The sequence below is a fragment of the Vanessa cardui genome, chromosome 6 (assembly GCF_905220365.1).
Source record: "Vanessa cardui chromosome 6, ilVanCard2.1, whole genome shotgun sequence".
Lineage (NCBI taxonomy): Eukaryota > Metazoa > Arthropoda > Insecta > Lepidoptera > Nymphalidae > Vanessa > Vanessa cardui.
Genome location: NC_061128.1, coordinates 2,313,363 through 2,329,278, shown reverse-complemented (window position 1 = coordinate 2,329,278; position 15,916 = coordinate 2,313,363). Strand labels below are relative to the sequence as shown.

At 29.8% G+C, this 15,916-nt stretch overlaps 1 protein-coding gene across 4 annotated transcripts in view; it reads right to left on the bottom strand.

Moving 5' to 3' along the window:
* LOC124530259 (four and a half LIM domains protein 2) overlaps positions 1–15,916 on the bottom strand; it is a 149,456-nt gene that overhangs the window by 67,924 nt on the left and 65,616 nt on the right. Inside the window, exon 1 of one of the 4 annotated variants that reach the window (XM_047104317.1) lies at positions 7,711–8,016. The exons of 1 other annotated variant lie outside the window; for it this stretch is intronic. The gene's annotated coding sequence lies outside the window, so the exon portion shown is untranslated. Of the gene's footprint in view, positions 1–7,710; positions 8,017–15,916 lie in introns of those variants that run through there. 2 more of the 4 variants (XM_047104320.1, XM_047104319.1) reach the window with 2 other exon arrangements.

Genomic DNA, 15,916 nt, shown 5'->3' with positions numbered 1-15,916 from the left:
AACTAATAGTTTTCCTTGTTTACATAATTTAACGGTAAATAAATGATTAATTAGTAATATTTGTTATTACAATAGTATTAATCCTTAAATTCCAATGAAAAACCTCCCTCTAGTTCCTCTAACAACGCTTATCGAAAGATCATTAGTTAAACTTAAAATGACAATACGTTACTTTCGTATTTTTACACAAAACATTTTAATTTTATTCACAAGCTATTATTAGTTACATTTATAAAAAAATGCTAAGTATATATTTTTTCATAGCGAAATAAACTATAGTTGATTGCAAAAAATAATACTATAGCTTACATAAGAAATCGCATATCAGTGATATTAATTGAACATGTTCGGATTGTACTCAGTTTGATTGACTCTAATAGCATAATTATTATTCCGGTTTCGATCAAAGAAAATATGAATGGTAAAGGAGAATGTTACTTGCGAGATGACGTCAGACAGAGAAGTATGGAAAAAGACATGCTGTGCCAACCTCAAATAAATTGGGATAAAGGAAGTTGATGATGATCCGGTTTTAATAACAATTTAATAAACGCACCAGAGGTTATATTTGGAGTTAATGGCTACGAGACAATTTCAATTGCTACAAGAAACTTTTCCTCTCATTTCATTCGCATTATTCTTCCTTTAATAGCTCTTTTTTCATACGGAATGCTCAGTGATGAATTTTTATTTTTAAACGTTAAAAACAGTGATAGTGACAGCAAGAAGTTTGAATAACACTTATTATTAAATTGTAAAAATCTTATAAGTCAAGTACATCATAGCATTAAATAAATCACATAATTGCATTTCTATTAAGAATTCTTTATCTATTTGGAATTATTCAGAATCACTGTTTATAATAAATTTTCAATAAATGTGCTTATTATATATGAATTGTGTTTATTATTTTAACAGCTGGGTATCCCTGAGATTAATTTTATCGTATCTTAATATTTTTTCACGGAAAAGGTTACGTTCCGTTTTAGTAAACAAACTGAAAGAAACAATTCTGATAGCATCGTATGCGTGTATTGTTTATATACTGTATTTATATATTTTTGAAGTGTATTTTTAATTTGAATAGTTCGACGTTCGTTTTAAAGAAAGTTAGGTATTTGTTAACTGTACTGAAATAAAATTATGTGAAATTGAAACCACTACTAATTTAATTAATACAAATAATAATTTTTAATCTACTAACACTGTCTTTCTGTCGATCTTTCACACTGAGCTGGTTTTGATGAGTTTTATACAAATCCTTATACGACTAACACATGTCGACCAATTCGTAAAACAACTAGTAAGTTATATATGATTATACTGTAAAGAATCAACTAAAGCAAACGAAAACTTTGTATTTAGAATATTCTTTAAACGAATTCCTAATAATTACTCATAATAATTTAGTAGTATATAGTAATAGTAAATTTAATAACTGTCATGTAAATTTTCTTCTCGCATAACAATTAAGTCTATTAAATTAAAATCCCAGATTTTCGTTTATCGTATCATGTCACACGTCAGTAATAAATAAAGGCGGTAACTGTTCGTTTTATATAATTAAATCGCGTTTATGGGCGCGTTGTGTATATTAGAACAATCAGAAAATAAAACTTTATGTCAGATTGGGAGGGGCGAACCTTGACCGCGGATTAGTATGTGATCGTGTGTAACTAATACTGTGTGTTATAGTTGTCATATATAGTCGAACTAAGAAGGTTGTTCTATGCCATTTTTTAAGAATGATGAATAAATACGTTAATAAAAGGAAAGAAAGTAATGTAAAGACTTAAAACGTTCGCTCGGAAACTTTTAACAGTTTATTGAATTAATCTGGGAAATTGTGTTATCGCATGTCGGCTAAACTTTGCAATCAACAAAACTTCATAGCAACATATTAAAATAAAGATTATCAACTAAATAAATAATGTAATTAATTATAAAATAGACAGAGAGGATATGTTATGTAACAACAACAGCCTGTAAATTCCCACTGTTGGGCTAACGGCCTCCTCTCCCTTTGAGGAGAAGGTTTGGAACATATTCCACCACGCTGTTCCAATGCGGGTTGGTGGAATACAAATGTGGCAGAATTTCTATGAAATTTGTTTTTACCGCTGAGCACGCGATGAATTAAAAAGCAAATTAAGCACATGAATCAGCGGTGCTTGCCTGGGTTTGAACCCGCAATCATCGGTTAAGATGCACGCGTTCTAACCACTGGCCCATCTCGACTGTTATGTAAGAAAATTTGCAATCACCTATTCACAATTAAGTTTAATACATATGCATCTCAATTCTAGTGAGTAGGTCACGTGACCTTTAATCGAATATAGTGTGTTTAACTTCTAACAAGTACATTGATTTGTATGTAGTTCATTTGTGTCTATAAATCACTTTGTGGTCGGCCGTGAAAAAATCGTGAGGCCTGCACGCCGTTTGAGTCTGCCATATGCACATCCAAAAAACGGCACAGGACTAGTGTAATCGAATTAGCCTAAAACTTACAAAAACAATGCCTTCCCCTCAAAAGGTTAGGAGGCACAGGATCATCATCGGTTTGAATTAAAACATATTTCACTCAAATAACTTATTAAAGTCCAGTTTATCATAATCTGGCAACGTTGCGTTATTAAAAATGTTAATTAAAATATCTGTTTAATTTAACTTTTTTTGGGTCATCTATAAAAAGTTAGTTACCTACATATCCTTGTCAAGTTGACGAGGTGCTTTCGAGCGCGCTAAAACTAACATCGCTTTGACATGTCAAATTAGTTTTTGCTTATAACGTTTGACAGCACAATAGCTTGTAGACAATACTTTTAAGATCGAATTTTATTTAAAAGAAACCCGACTGTAAAACTTAGATGATACAGTTTAAATTACAATGATTAAGAATACAAATAGCTAAATAATGGTTCTCAGAATATTTTTGTATTGAAGTTTCCAATGCTCATTAGCAGTCAAATTTATGTTGTGACTGATAGTAAAACTAGAGAACTACACTGTTTGTTCTTAAGATCATTAGTACAGTCAAATAAAAAACGTGTCTCTTATTTCGATTGTATACTCACGCCTTGTAAGATTTTTTTTATAATCGTTATGGATTCTTACTTGATATAGCATTAATCATATCGATTCATTGTTCTTAAATACACACACGATGCTTCTCCTATAGAGTCAAATGACATGCTTATGAACTTTATTAAGACGTGAGACTACTTCTCACTGAGACTACTTTTCTAATAAATATTACAACGTGCTGTTAAATAGCGCAAATTTTTGTATAATTTGTCTTTCGTAGCATGAAACAAATTACTTCATTAACTAAAGTAAATATCGTGTAATAATGTTTTTGTCAAAATATACAACTATATATTTTTAACATAGGTACTTAACAAGTTTACACGATTCTAATATATTATATACAAAGGAACAAAATGTTCGTTAAAGTAAAAATAAATAATCGTTTTGTTTCTTCTTTTGTTATTGAACTGAAAAATATACGTTTAAAGAAAAGTAATTTATATTCTGAAGTATTATTTTAAGGTAGAACACGAATAATATTAACAATTCATTTGTTTAGAAAGCTCTGCATGCAGTAATTTTGAAAATATAAATATTTTAAGCAGACGTTTCTTGCCGTGTAAACAATTCCGTCATTGATCGAAACAAAGTTAAAATAAAAAATGAATCATACCTATAATATATATTTATTAATTACAATGATTTATTATTTAATAATTAGTCTTTATCAATTGATTTTTTAGATGACAACACTGATTTGTGTGCTTTTGTACATCTTAAAATGCAGCGGCTTGCTAGAGCTCTATATTTGGAATTATTTATGAAAGTTAAGTAACGATTCCAACAATTTTTATCTATTTGTGAAAATAAATAAGTATGACCCTTGTTACAATATTCTTAATAATGAAAGTCTGAATTATATGAAAACATACGTTTCCATAAGTTCGTAAATCAAAACGCAAATGAACATTTCATTACAGGGAGTCGTAAGATTTATTTATAAAGAAAATGGGAAGTGTGCCTGTGCAAGACAACATTTTATAAGTTAATATTAATTTTATAACGTTAAAACGCGAGGAATTTAAATATTCATTTTATGGCGAACTATTTTTGTTTGAAACGTGTGAATAAGGCATTCAATCATTTTGTACATAATTTTCAAATGATATATAAATTTTAATAGTATACAAACTTTCCGTATTTAGTAGTTTAGAAGAAATAAGTGAAGATAATGGCAGAAACATAAAACGACTTTGTATTTTTATTCTATTTACAGATAGAGAATTTTAAAGGGTTTTTGCTATTTGCGGAAAGAGACTTTAAAACAATACAGCAAAATACAAATAATAATTGCATATTGAATCATTATTTTTATAAATGAATTAGTTCTCAGAAAAGATATGTTCTTATTCCAATTACTTGGAACGAAATGGCCATGTTGACTTTTCAACGTTAAATATTGACCTAGCATTGTAGGCAACAAACATGTCGTTAGTGTAATGACTGCGTCCAACGTGTCACGTAGATTTGTTCTACAGCAGTTACTTTTAAGCGTAACAATTAAATTAAGCTGAATTGCTTTTAGTTACACAGAGACCCAATATATCCCGTTTACATATGCTCTAAACTAATAGGCACCGTTTACACTATACGTCTATTTTTACATGATATCGCACAATTATAATAACATAAAAACTGTTAGCATTAAAAATGATATATACCGTTATTAATCGTTTATTTTATGATATATTAGCTCATATATAACAGTCACATGATTTATTTGATAATATTAGTATTGAAATAAGTTGCTGAAATAGCGAAATAATGATACATATCTAAAGTTAAGTGTTCTTGGTGTCTGGCATTTTTCCAGATAAATTTATGTTTTATATTAAGTTCGGACATACACGTTCTCTGCAATCAGTATCAAGGAATATGATTACATTATTCGAAGTAAGAACTCTTTTATTACGTTTTTTTTTTTTTTAAAAACACAGTGACCGTCGATGTGCCAGTAATTTCCAAACGTCTAATTAATAATTTAAAGGCTTAGAAGTAATGAGTTATATCCGACAATTTCAAATACTTAATTGATTCTAATGAATGTTTTGTAATTTTCACTTGGAAGTCTATAACATATAACTTTGCTAAAATGTATGTTAATTAAAATCTTTAGCATTACATTTGTTATAATATTTCATTTTCGAAAAAGGTTTCTTTTATAAATCTATTAAAAAAAAACAGGTATTTAATTTAATTTTTGAATAAGGATATTATTGATTATTACAAATGTATATGGTACGATTGTTGTTATTGCCATATTAGGTTAAAAAAACCATTTAGAGGTTTTTACATCAAGAGTCAGTTATAAAGAGAGAAGTAGTAAGATTCGCAGTGTTCCCAAATCTACTAATGAGCAAAATAAGTAATATATCTCAGCGCTGAATATAGTCCTACGTACAGTTTTACTTCTTTGCTTCTTTAAATCCATAAACTACGCCCAAATCGTAATTATTGTAATTAACTACTTATAGGTCGATAATACGAAAGGATATGGACGTTGTTTGTACACAGGACGCTGCGCTACGAAAGGGTTGTCCCTATTTTTTTATAATAGACTAAACGAAACGAGTGTAGTGTGTGTGAGTAATCTCTGATGTTATTTCACTCCAAAACAAGAACTACAGTCATTTTTTTAAAGGTTTGACATATTATAACGTATAGATATTTGGAATCTCGAGGTTAAGTAGACATTTTGTAAGAATTTAATCTTGCTTATTAACTAAGTAAATAAATATTTATTAAAAAATAATGGTAAGAGCCTTCACACTTTGTGCAGCTTCTGCTATCATAATAAAAAAACTCATTAGGATTGTAGTCGGTCTTATTTCTTAGTTAGACCTGAGGAGATTTGATGAAGCAAGCCAGCCGTTGAGACGACACATTGATATAGACATGATTCCCCATCATATCGCTGCTTTTAATGGCTTCCCGATTTAAATGCAAATTACTGTACAGCTGATGCAAAGCATACCTAATGTTATTTCGAACGTATTTAAATAATAATCATCATAGAGTATAAGTCAAGTATAAGAGTATTTCTAAAGGTAGCGAATTTCATTTTAAAATTAGTGGGAGCAATACAATTTTTTTTTCTTACTTATAGAAAAAATCTGTGTAACGTATAACTATATCGACAAAGGTTTCCATTTAAAATCAATCATTTTTAAATTAAGAGAAAATTTTATGGTATCGTACAAAACCTTTTTTTTATCAGAATTGAAAATAATTAGTTACTTATGTCTTATAAAATGTGATACACATATAGGTCGTTATTCATGTGATACATTATAATAATGTAATATATTATATTATGAGAATTGGATTCGTAGTTTATTATAATCATATAATATAATGTTAGACATTAATTGATGAGCCAAATTCACAGTAGAATCCCGATTATCGGAACGTCAAATATCCGAATATCCGAACGCATTCGTGTCGACTGTAATTAGTAAAAAAAAAATATCTAAAAATGTTCGATAATCGACCGTGCAACGAGACATGTTACGACAAGTACCTATATTATATATATTTAATATAATTGAGGTCGCATCGACATATCGACAATTTTTATTTAATTTTTAGCAAACATTTATTTAAGTCTCTACGGAATGGACGTGGAATTTATGACCAAAAGAAGCTCGCGTCATGCTTCCGAAAACATGACTCAGAATCACTTACCTACGGCAAATAACTTTTAACATAATTTAGTCAGCTATTACCTTCTCTACATTTTAATAAATACCATTTTCAAAATAAAAAAAAGAATTAAGAGTAATTTTATCTACTTTTTTAATAACATTTGCCTGACTTAATCGTACATGTATAATTTTATTTTCAAGAAGTTTCCACTTATCTAATTTGTAGAAAAAATATTTATTTATTGCGTATGTCATATAACTGACGAAACATGATTCCGATTATTTTAAAACATATAGGGTTTAATTTTAATCCATTTTTTAATTAGAAACAGTAAGGTGGGATTCGTTAGCTTTTGTTTTATTTATCTAAAACAAAATAATTGTAATTGTTCAATTCGTTTGATTACATACTAATCGAATATTTTTAGTTTATTATCATGTTTTATATTTCGTTTTTTATACATGTTACATGTATAAGCATCTATTAATTAAAAAAATATTCCGAATTTATTTTTCGCAATATGAATGTAAGTTTCATAAAAAAACATTTCATTTAATTTATAACTTTTTTAAATATAATGCTATGTGCATCTGAAAAATAATATTTTTACGCAATATTTTACCAACTTCTCTTTTTTTATAACATTTGTTTGTGTTTTTTTAATCATTGCTATTGACAAATATATCTGTCAGGAAAAGTATTAAGAAAAGTTTAATTTTATCCTAACTATTTTTATCGGTTTTTGGAATAAATAGGAGATGAGTAATCTATTTTAAATAACATATTTTTACTGAGGTACTATATAATTGTTTTTTTAATACATTAGGTATTTAGTGTTTATATTTTGTACGAACCCTTTGCTCACGACTCATAAAACGACTATGACTACAAACTACATTTGCAAAGTTAGAAATAACTATGGCCAAATCTATTTACTTTCGATAAATTACATTCAAATTATTTCGAAAAACTTACTATTACATCCCATAAATAGAATTACAAAAAATAAATGTAACTTCAGATATCTTCATTTGTTTGGAATAAAGACATAAGGCATTTTCGTTGATAATAATCTTTCGTAAAATCAATTCTTTATCGGTCATCTCCTTCTTGAATATCACTATGATTAATTTAAAACACTATCAATCATAACACTTAACAACTAAACTGCCACTGTTTCGTACAAAAAAACACGTTAATTTATAATTTGATTTTGACAGTTACTTTACGTTCGAAAATCGCGAAGAGACAAGCGCTCCAGCGACGCGTGCGTTCCGGCTTCCAAATGACAAATGCGCGTCAACCAGTTATTCGACGTTTGTTTACCTCCGCGGTTTCGCTCGCTCAAGTTCAAGGGATTACTAAAGCTAACCATTCACGGGCATTCCATTTGGAACGATTCCACGCCAGTGGCCGACGTCCAAATTGTCATGCCATTCACGAGTACGCTTGGAGTGGCGCCACTCCATTTAATTTTTCATTTTGTTCGATAGTTAAATAATAATTCTACTAGATGTTCCAAGGCAGAATTTCTTTAAATTTATCGTGATAATCAATATGAGTTGTTTGCCAGAGGCATGGTGATTCTTTATACATTTCAATCACCTCTAAAACAAACTCTTTCCCTGACATAATGACAGAAACACAGAGACAACCGTTCTTTACCACAGCGCAAAACAAAATGGCCAAAATTTGGAGTTCGGTTCGTCCACTCACGGGCAAGTACGCGCGGATTGGCGCCACGCCGCGTCGGCGGAAATCGAGATCTCGCATTCACGACAAGTTGGACTGCGGCCATTGGAGCGTCGTCGCATCAGACTTTGGAACGATTGGAAATCCAAAGTGTGGAGCAATGCCAGCAAATTCACGTCGTTTTTACCATTCACGATCAGTTTTTGTATAATTTTGGCGTTTTGGTGTGGCGCCAATCCAAATGGAGTGCCCGTGAATGGCTAGCTTAAAAGGAACGTGCGGAACGGCCAGTTGAGCATGACCTTTGATTATATGTTTGTGTATAGTCTGTGCGCTCTTATTGCCAGGTGTGAGGGATCCAATGTTTTGGTGCGAATTACTTTTTGTAACAGTCGAAGTGCGATATGTATAAGCGTGTATAAGTAATGGAGGGAAGACTAGGATGATGTCATCAGGAATTTACTTTTGATAACAGCAATCTACTTTGATAGCGAAGCAAAACAATACTGAGAATAAGAAAGAATTTATCTTTCCACCTTAAATATTTCAAATATTGTTTTAATAATTTACTTCGTTTAATTTTCTTTTATTATTGTTTAAGTATGTATTTGCAGCATTCTAATAATCGAAAATACAAGTATAAATTATACATTATAAATTACTTCAAATTATGATATTAATTGTTAGGCTTTCATCGTAATAGTTTGAGTAGTTTACAAAAAAAACTTTTTTGTCTTCTAAATAGTATTTCAGATTCAAGAGGAATACTGCTAGCATTCTTGCCACCATTCCACGCGGTAAAGATTTATAGAGTCGCTATTTTTAATTTTGACGTATTTACATACTTATTTAAGTCCTTAATGTAAATAATTTTCATTTAATTTTATTTTAATTTATATCTGCATTTGATTATAACTGCATCATAACAATTTATTTTCTTATACGTAAGGTATAATTCGGCAAAATCATAATCGAAAAAAAATTACGTCAAACTTTATACCTAGTCATTTTATTTTAAACTAAACCATTTTAACGAATACTTAACCAATTTGCCAATCTTGTATTATTAGTCTTGTTGTGTTTGATCAATTTAATTATATCAGCTCAGAATACTTAAACAACTGCTAATTCGTTGCGAAAGGCAAACTCTTGAGTTATTAAAAAAATAACAGCCATTTTCGATTTATTGTTTAATATAAAAATTATCTGATAGCAAAATTAGGACGTTATCTTATCTTGCATAGTAAGCGGAAAGGAGATATCTTCAAATAATGTTTACATTTGTATAACATCGGGGTAAGTATATAATTTGGTGTAACCTTGCCTTTAGTGATTTTTTTCAGCTTAAGAATTACTATAAATCAATGATGTTTTATTAGAATATCATTGCTATAAATAGATTAAGTTTGTTTTGTTTGAATGTGATTCTTGAAAACCGGCAAGTTTCAATAGTAATGTCTAAAATTTCTTCAAATACGCATACGGTCCTGTCATACATTTCAGATTTTTGATTAGGTACAAAAAAATAATAATCCATTCCAAATAATGCAATTTGATGGGATGCAACATTATTAGGCTTAATTTCAAATGAACAATATCTAAGTACAATTTTTATACTATTTGTCAACTATAATTTAATTTGCCAAATACAATTTGGCTAAAAGTATGTCCATCAGTTCACATTCATTAGTATGTGCCTACATATTAGATATATGACACAATATAACTTTTAGTAGCGCCCTCTATTAATGTAAAGTAGAACTTCGTACATCATTCTACATATTTTTGTCTGTAAAAATGCTACTATTCAATAACAGATGGCGTAATAAAGTAACACTACAATATGTAATTAGGTAATCATTAACACAACACAGTATACAATATTCAATTCAGATAATATTATTACTATTTATTGTACGCTAGAATTAACTACAAAGAAACAATAATATTATTTCTTCCGAGTTTATAGGTTGTTTCCATAAATTATTTTAAAAGGTTTTATGTGTCAATTTTATTTATAACGAGCGCCGAGTTACACCTAACACTAATAAATTGATAAATAAAAAATGTAATGTCACCTTATCAGTGATACATTTTTACTGCTAATTGATTTGTTTGTAATCAAAAGGAAGTTGAGAGATCCTTGTATGTGGCCTTTATATAGACTGCATAATTGAACGCAGGCAAAACGTGAACATTTTATGATAGAAGCTAAATAATTATGTTCGAAACCAGGTACCTATTTAGGTAGGTGCATCATTCAAAAACTATCTATTATTGTGGATATAATTAACTGGAATAATGAAACTTTGTATGACATGATCATACTCTTCTTCAAGATTCATAATTTAATAAAATTATTTTTTCATTACAATGTTTGTTTTGTTGTTATTTTATTTTTAAACATGTGAGAGTTGCATTTCACGTGACAACCCTATTCATAAATTAAGGCCAAGTTTTCAGACAAAGAGCACTTTGTTTAACTCATCATGACTCATTTCACACATTGTTTCATATGAAAACTTACTCATTAGAGACTAAAACATTGTTCCAAACATTTTAATAGAAACTATTGCCACAATCTTGAAACGATCAATTTTTAATATTTATTTGGAGGTTATGTTCGTTTAGATAGCCCCGTAAACTATACCTAATGAGTGCAAGAGTTACAATTAACATCAACCAATCTTGGTAAATTCGCCTTGTGTGTTACCTACCTAATCGTTTTATTGAGTTATTGACGTTTAATCATTGACCTATATGACGATCAGATCATCTACAGCTCATCATCAAGTGTAGGTACGAATTTCAATCCACATATGTCCGTTATTTACGTATACGAAGAGCATGGAAACATGGACAAGTTCTAAATTAGACAATTTATTAATAGAAATAGTGTATTATTGTATTAATGTTTCGAAAATGACCTAAAACGAAGCGTAATATCTGTTATTAATCCGGTTGTTATCAACAATTGAAATTAAATCTCCTCGCTTTATATGAGTAGGTATAACGTAATGGGGCCATCTGTTTGATATACTTTGTCATTATGATTATGAGTAGGTTTTATATCGATTATATTGATACAATATTAAACTTCGTTTGCGTGATAACGCTAAGTATTTTGATATTTAAAAGTATAATACTTTATTATATTTTTATAGCTTTGCTCAACTCTGGTTGGATGGCTACTACAATAATTTATTTCCTCGATATTCTACCACAAACATCAATACTTCGCTGTGGTATGGTTCGGATTGAAGGATGAATGATTTGGTAAAACTACAAACATAAGGAACATAGCATCTTAGTATGGTTCTAATTTCTTTCAGTGCCAATATAATATAATATAATGGACATTGGATGTTTTGGGTGCATTTGTCAGTCCACCTACTTAAAATTAATAAATAAATTAATTGTTAAGAACATACACAAAGGGGAATAAATCAAAATATGCTTTATCACTGCAGGCTCTTGCGAGGAGTTTGAATAGTCATTTTACGTAATAATTAAAGTTTAAATCGGTTCAGAATGCAGATTCTATCCAGAATAACCGTCAAGCACAGCTCTTTATTGCAGCATCAAATCATGAAACAATTATAGTTTCACATATGAAACCAATTAAAAAAAATGGCTATTTTTATATTTAAGTAAATAATAAAGATTTCATTCTGACCTATTTCGGTCAAGGCATTCATTTTCATCGGAGAATAGCCAACTGCGTAGGCGATATATTACAGATTAAGTGTATGTGCAAGCACAGGTACATTATCTATTCCCTCACTCTTAATTGAGGCTTAATAAACGTTTTAAAAAAAACCCAACCTAGGCTTTGAATTCGGTACCTCTAGATGTGCCGCGTCATAAGCTATCCAATACACCAATATAACTAAACTAAATATTTAGATCAATATTACTCGTAAAACAAGCTACAAGGTCGCGGTTCAGTTCTTATCTACTTAAACTTTAAATTTTTTGCTCATCGAAAAGAGAAACCGAGTAACATAAAAAAGTCGGTACAAAAAGCTATCCTTTCGAGTCACAGGATTGAAGACTACTCTGATATTTGTTTAAAATCTCGCTTGTGTTGCTCGGAGCACCCAGAAATAAATTAATTCATATTCTCCGTCACATGAGAGCATCGTTTATTATTATAATGAAACTACCGACGCGTCCCGGCTTCGCATGGATGCAATACTGATAAAAAATATTCAACAGAAATTGTTTATTTAAGACATCGCATTAGAAACATTTAAAATGATCAGTGTTTCATTCTTCTTGAATCACTCTATTTAACATAATCCATTGCGTAATTTTAAACATCGAATCATACATAGGGACAGATGGCGGTAAGTGACTTTGTTTTGTACTATGTAATGATGATGTTCCAATTTCACAAACAGATATATAATATTTATCGATCGCGTCATTACGCCGACAATCGGTGCCCCTGACGTTGGGTACCCACATAATCTTCTCAGCATATCAGTCTTCAATAAATAGTAGTAATAATAGTATCAATAAATTTATTATTTTATTACACGTTCAGATAATGATATGAAATGTAGATGTTGTTAATTATTATTTATCTTGTCACTACCTCGCATTTCTCAACGCTTTGCTTGTTTGTATTGTTACTTTTATCTAGATCCGACTATTTATTATGTGTAGAGCGATTATTGACTTAATATATTTAAAGAGATGGCTTGGTGTTTAGAACACGTGGACCTTCCTTGTTGTATTGTCAGCGAAGAGAAAGGAATGTCAAATTGGTAGTTTTGTAAATTGCGATTTAAAGTAAACACATTAAACCATATTTTTCAAAAGCTTTATTTTGCGCTTAAGATTTTCTTCCTTTTCATTGATGATATGTGTCTGTGTAAAATACGTTCCGTATCTTTTCCTCGAGATTATTTTACTTTTACTATAAGTCAGAAAAAAATATTTACCTATTTAAAATTTATGTCATAATAAATCATAAATAAACATCTATTTAAACACTTGTACAAGTAAGTACTTGGTATTATTTTTTCAAAAAAAATAAATTTTTAAATAAAACCAGCAGTTTCTTTTTTTATTTTAACCATGATGCAAAACAACAAACAACTTCAACATTTCCAATAGTATATGATACAGTTGGAGTAGTCGAGGTTTAGAATAAATATTAGTTGTTTATAGTTACAATAACAATTGAATAAACAAAAACAAATAACCGAAACGTAAACACGGGAATAATGATACTAACAATAACATTTTTTTATTATTCTTAACCATCACGATTCTTGACCCAAAGCTTATATTGAAAGAGGTTTTTTATCGTTTTTATAACATTTTATTTTTATTGCTTATATATTGACTAGTACACAATCAGCGATCTATAAAGTTATTAATAACTTCTATTGAAGTTAATTTAGATTACAATACAAAATATTACTTCATAGTTATTTTAATAATATATTTTAAATTAGGAATATTATTGAGTACAAGATTATATGCTCGTAGAATGATATACATACGTTAATTTAAAATTGTATGAAAAAACTCGAAAATAAATAAACATTTTTTCGGTCTTAATAATTTAGGTTTTTTGAATCTAGAGTCTTATGTCGGAAATGTAAGGAGGGTCAGCTATAGTGCACACTATCCATTTGCTGACAACTGTTTAAATTATTTCGTCCCCTGTGTCTGCAATTACAATCTATTTATTAATAATTATACTTGTTGTGAGTTAAATGGCGTCCATTAGTTATGTACTCGTGGTACAGAGTCCATTATGCGATACAAAGTGTATATTTGATAACATTGTGTACAAGTGACGTTAATAACGGCACTTTGTACAGATTAAGCGTTTTTCTAATTGTGATTAATATTTATTGCAATATAAATGGCCACTTGGTTTATCAGCTAGGATTTAAGGTTGCAGTGCCCATGTATTCCAATATGTGTAATCAATAATGCTTATTGTGTTTTTCCGATGCAAAACCCTCAGTTTTATCCTGTAGTTAGAAGGGTTTAAGTTAACAGTCCTGTGGCCCTAATCGAAACATAAGCCAAAGTTTTTCTCTCACTTACCATCAAACAATAAGAGTGAGGGAGTAAAAAGAGCAATCGTATTCTTTTTATTGGTGCCTTTTTAAGTCCCTGCTCAGATACATTTAATGGCAAAAAAATCTGGAAAATAGAATTAGTATGACTTTCAAGAACATAATTGAAAGTGGTTTTAAACGCGATCTCAGAATCACCTAAACAGTACTTTCTCTGATCGAGCGTGGAGCAGGGTCCGCTGGATTGCAGTAAAGTTTTTTAATAGGATTAAAAAGCTTACTGTCCTAAGCGTTCAATTTTTGTAAAACTAAAATGTAAGACCAAATACACATTTACATAAAACACTTATCAATATGTATATCTTATATAATATTAAAAAATATACAACTTTCCATAATAATTGTCGTAATTATAATGTATTAGAAAAAATGTATATAAAGTCAGTGTGGGCGACGTCTTCCATGACGACGACTTGCTCGAAGTCTAGCTGATAAGAAAACGATCTGTAGTTCAGTTCAGTAATAACATATAATATAAAACGAAAAAAGAAAGTTGATAATAATTAAAAAAATGTGGTTCTAAAACCTATTAAATATATTTCATTATCTTGGACGAAATGAGTTCAGAGAGATTTTATCATAAAAATCTGATAAAATATAAATCGAACGTGTCAAGTACAATCAAGGGAAATACCGATAAAGATACCAAAAACAAATCAAATACATACTTGTATTATTTGAGAAACACTGGAACAGTTATGTAATACATGCAAACACAAACGTTTACGTTTTAAATTACGTTTTAGTTAGAGACAGATGGCACCAAAGTCGCAGCTCGATCAATCGATTCTTTATTCGAATACCTATTACTAAAATTAGGTCAATCGAAACATATTAAGATATATACCTAAAAGTGTGTCAATAAAATTGGTAGCTATTGTAAGTATTTCTTTCTAAGAGTATGATTTTGTATCGTTTAAAATATTTTCAATCGTTGCCTTGAAGGTCTAACGCTAAAATAGATTATTTACTTTTTGTATTAACAATTATTATTTAGGGGCTACCTGCGAATATATTCTAATTGAATGAAAACATAGTAGGATTTCACGTTTTGTAAAAGACAACACGTCTCGACTCTATAATATAACCTACGTGCTCTCAGAAATAATATTGTTTAAGGAAAGTGAGCGGAGTAACCCGTTGATAACAAGATAAATCTTAACAGATGATTTTGAAATCAAACCGGGGTGTACAGCACTAAAATCATGTGCTTTGTGTGTAGCTGTGTGAAAACATTGTGAGGAAACCTACACCAGCAACGCGGTGGTGGCGGTATAGCGAGACGAGCATTTTGCCCAGCAATTGGAAATTTACAGGCTATTTTAGGTATTGTTTTATAATAGATACATATGTAGCAATATAATTATAATTTATGACAATACAAA